This window comes from Adiantum capillus-veneris, chromosome 14 (genome assembly GCF_014529385.1).
Source record: "Adiantum capillus-veneris isolate H3 chromosome 14, ASM1452938v2, whole genome shotgun sequence".
In the NCBI taxonomy this organism is placed as follows: Eukaryota; Viridiplantae; Streptophyta; class Polypodiopsida; order Polypodiales; family Pteridaceae; genus Adiantum; species Adiantum capillus-veneris.
The window spans coordinates 129,976,917-129,982,075 of NC_140944.1; positions in this window are offsets into that span (position 1 = coordinate 129,976,917).

The window sequence follows — 5,159 nt, forward strand, 5'->3', positions numbered from 1 at the left end:
GTCAGCACCTCCTCTAAATCATCACCATGTGGATCTTCAAGCACATATCCTTGCTCATCCAATCCCTTAAATCCGGTGTATCCAAACCCTGTGAATCTGATATACATGAGTCTTGTGGATGCTCATGTACATCCACACCCTCTGAATCCTTATGTGTGTACAGACCCTCTGAATCCTCATGCTTTTCTTGACCTTGTAGGTCTTCAACTTCAGCCATTAGCATGGAATCTGGAATCCCAAGCTTTGCATAGACAGCTTGGACAACCTCTTCATCATCTTTATCTTGTAATAGCCTATCATCCTCAAGAAAGCATTCATCAATAGAAATCTATAGCTTACACCTAATCTTCTTACAAACCTCCGCATATGTAGGCACATCAACATAATCCTCATCATCTTTATATATACTAACATTCTCGGATAACTACAGCCTTAAACTCGCTCCAACTATGCATATGTTGTTGTTGAAGCCCTTGGACTTGCTTAATGAAATCTGGGATCACAAACCTGTCAAATTTTAGAATCTTTTTCTCTTTTTCCACCCCATGTTGCTCCAACTCCTTGTCATAGCACTCAAAGTATCCTACTGGACCATGACCATCCAAAATCCCCTGCTCATTAAAAACTGAGTGTTTGGCATTTTCAAGTGCTAATTGTAGGAGCGTCTCTTGTTTCCAGTTATGTGATGCTTCAAATTTCCTATTTTTTCATTATTGGCTCCGATACTTTAAAAATTTCTTTGTTATCATGGCCTTGAAATCCACCCAATTCACTTTTTGCACACTGTTGCAATTCTCAGTTCTCAATTTTCAAATTGGCACCCAAATTTTGACTCATATTCTGCACTTGACTTGCATACTGCTCCTGCAAAATAGCAGATATTAACCCTATAATCTGCTACATCTCTTTCTCTTGGTTTGTTGACATGACTGGCTTTGTCTACCACAGTCAAGTTCCATCGGGTTCACCAAAATAATGTCGGAGTGTGCACGTCTCCGAGGTCGATTGGGAAAGCGTCGGGCTTTTGGCTTTAGACGAAGAAGCATGATGTCAAAATGACTGTGAAAATTGCCTCAAAAAGTGCTATGTTTGTATATGTCTAGAAACCTAGAGAAACTGTGTGTGAACGGGCTCAAAATCTCCTTGTAACTTGCCTGTCGGTGTCTATATGTGCCAATTTCCATCGTTGAACGGAAATGTGCTAGTCAAGTAGCCGTCAAGAGATTCGTAGATGAAAATCATACCATAAAGTCTGATCGGTGCTCTCCTCTATTATAGAGTCACCTCACCTCTACAAGTGGCAAGCACAATCGTTCATGGGAAGATGGTCGTCTTTGCGGGAACATTAGCATTGGTTTCAGATGTCAAAAATCCACCACATAACGTGCAAGAATAGTGTTGTGGTCGTCCATAGGAAAGGACCATCGGTGCTCTCTCTCTTGGCCTCAGATTCACCTGCTACTATCGAATCTGCTAACGCTCAGCCTTCAAGGACTTCAAGGCTTACTTGGATTTTGTCTCAAGATCAATTCCCCTCTACTGTAGCTCTCTGTTGGCTCCTAATGCTGTCAAGATATGCACTTGATCGATTGTGTGCGTGCGTGTGTGTTCAAACACCTATCCAAGCCTTTGAAACTCTGTTGCCCAAGTGCTCAAGACCTTGTTTCTCTTGCATTTCTTGAATTCTTGAGGCCTGCTCGACTCCTGTGCTCGGCTGCCAATACTCAATCTTGGTTGTTGGATTTTCTTTCTCTACAACCCAAATTTCCCACTACTGCCGACATTTACTTCAATCTCAATAGTCTACTCACTCTCTCTGCTTGGTTATGCTTCAAGTCAAGCTCATCTTCTCTTGGTGCTTCTCTCACCCTACTGCTGCGGATTTCCCTTACCTTGCTTCAATTGCTCAACTTCTAGAAATCACAAGCTCTCAAGCTTGGCCTCAACCTGGTTCTCAACGTACTTCCGATTCCTGCTCACGATCGCTGCGTCGATTTGAAGCTTTCCTGCTTTTGGCTTGGAATGCCTTGATTGATATGCTTACAACTCTAATTCTCTACCTTGACCTTGACTTCTTGCAGTCTCCTACTTGACTTGCCGTCAGATTCTTATAGAGATTCAACGCTCCTCAAGAAATTCCAAACCTTCTTTTGGGAGAGTTGCACATGCGTTCGGGATCCAATCCGGTCAAGCTCTGATACCACTCATCTGCAAAGAAATGGACTCATTTTCGGGCCTTTTAGCTATAGTGAGAGAATGCTCCTTAGCAAATAGGAAGAAGGCCAACGTTACGTTGAAATAACCTTTTTTCTCATTTTGAAAATGTCCATGAAAACCATTTTGGTGAAATTGTCACTATCATCAGAAAAGTAAGGCGCTTGATAATGACATCTTGCACAAGCACCGAACGCCTTTTTATGACCCGCTATTGCTATCCTATAAAGTGAAGTACTTGTACTTGTGCATCTCGCAAAAGTATTAATCACCTTTTTATGAAGTACTCGGAGTTTAAATTCGAACAGATCGTACTTGATAGTGATTGATAGGTACTATTTAAGACTATGAAGGAGTTAGAACTAAGAGAATAGAGGTCCTTGAGGGGTCTCTGGGACCTCTATTCTCTTCTTTCTGACCTCATGAGGCCCTAGGATTAAGATATATAATTTTTTAAGCCCACGGATGCATCTGGAACGCTCAAAAACCGGATAGCTCTTTAAAACGCTGAAATCTGATGTCTCTAGCACAAGATATAGCATATCTTGAGCTAGAGACATCAAATTTCAGCATTTTAAAGAGCTAATTTTAAGGTTTTTGTACGTTCCGGATGCATCCGTGGTATTATTTTTGTATTTTGAAAATAACTCTTATGTGTTTTCTCTCATTGCACATCACATCACTCATTAAGATTCATAGGCATGGATTTTTGTGTACATTTAAGTTGGGCTCTCGACAAGAATCTTGTACGAGCATGCATTTAAGTGATTGAGCAAACTTTTATGTATGTACTATGAGAAATAGAATTCCAAAAAAAATAAATTGTATTTTTCATAATAACCTCTCTCTGAGTTGGTGTTTCTTACAGGGCCTAGAATTGAGTCCAAGTTTCTCCTAATGTGTAGGAAATGTCTATGGAGTGCAAGAGAGGGTTGGAAAGAAAGGGGGAAGGGGATGAGCACATACAGTATTTGGTGGAGCATTAGAGAGTACACACTCTCTTCTTCTTATTCTCATTATAACCAAGAATGTAAAGTAAAGTGGGTGAGTGCCCGGCCATATCTGGCCACGGGCCGTGGAACCTAAAAAATGGATGTGCACACACATGAGACAGTAACAAAAAGTCAAACAATGAGTATGTTTTTATGAAGAGAGGGAGGCCTTGCCTACTTTTATGACAAAATTGGACCATCCATGGGCTAGCTCTAAATGCAACTCAAGTATCTCATGGGGCTGTGGGGAGAGGGGGATAAGAGAGAGGTTCTATGTATGTGTATATATGTGTGTGTGTGTGTGAGAGAGAGAGAGAGAGAGAGAGATAGACCCCGGGGCGGTCACTTTTTAGAATGTGTATGCTATCACGTGAGTTAACCGGAGAGGATTATTAAAAGATCAAAATGTATCAAAATATATATATACAGAGGGGGGTGGGGGTCTTTTAAATAGGCATGTAGTGTAAATATAGTATGTATATTGAGGTATTATTAATAACCTCTTGAACGCACGTGATATAGGAAGCTTTTGATAAGTGACCGCCCCGGGAGACACACACACACACACACACAGATCAAAGAGGTGTTGATCAATAAAAGGAAGATAGGGAGAGAGAGAAAGAGAGATTAGAGGGAGGTTGGATTTTTAGAACTACTCATGTCAAAGTATCCTCAGTTTTTGGTGAAAGATGATAAATAGGGTTTTCTTTGCAATGAATGTTGGTCGGGTGTCAAGCCTCACCATATCAATGCTAGCAAAGCGAGAACCACATACATAAAATGTCAATCCGTGGGATGTACTTGACCCAACTAGTGCATGGAGGCTACAAAAGATAGCTAATCTCTCATAAGACAAAATTCATATGTGCTCTTGCCTAAATTGGTTTCAAATGTAACATCAAAAACAACTTTCCTTACTGCGAGCTTTACCTAATGATTTTGTATAGCTACGGTGCTTTGAATGCAATGAGACTTACTACATAGATTGTCCAAAGTATTCTAGGTCTCCCCGTATGCTCAAATTTCATTTTTGACACTCGGACAAAATCACACCTAAGATAAACAACCTAATTTGGGAAGGGTGGTTTTGACCTCCAAAGCACTCTATGTCTTCCTTAGGATGTGCTCTATCTATCCCTATGGTCAAAAACCAGTTTAGATGCATGTATTGTGCTTAGGGAGTGGACATAGCTCATAGATGAGCATGCCTAAAAACACAACTTCATTGCAAGAAACTCACTCTAAGGTTTCCAGTTTCTGAAACCTTAGTAATTATACAAAGCCTATAAAATTAACTTGAAACACTATAGAATGATTCAATCATGGCTGATATTGGTATTTTTGGAATCATAACCAAAGCTTTACTATGGTTAGTATTTTTAAAAATCAGATTCCGATTAAATCTGGGAAAGTTACAGGCCCTGAAAGGTTACACTAGGAATTCAATTAGTTAAGTAAAATTGGATGGTTTCAGTAATTATTATTAACAAAGACTTTCTTATCCTAAGGTTCTAGAATTTATTGATATTTTTAATTTTGATCATTAAAAATCAGTGAAAATAGTCAAAATCAATTCTGGAAGCTGAGGGGACAGTGTGGAGCTGTGGGGAACTTGCCCGAGTCAGTTTTAGCAGCAGGTGGCGCTACCTAGAAGCTGGGGCCTTGCTTGAGGTGCCGGAAACTGCCAGGAACAGCCCGAGGCCCAGAAAAACTATAAAAAGACCCCCTTCCTTCATAAAAAATTAGACTCGGAGCCTTGGCACATTCTCTCTCATCTAGAGAGACCTCTACACAGAAATCACTAGAGATCAAAGCTCTAGTTGGTTAATTAACGGTAATTAGCACTAACCTTTCTTAATTAGCAAAGCTAGGTTAACCTATTTATAATTTTCTTAATTAATTGAAGATTAATCCTATGCATACTCAAAAATCCTCTCGTAATTAGAAATTCTT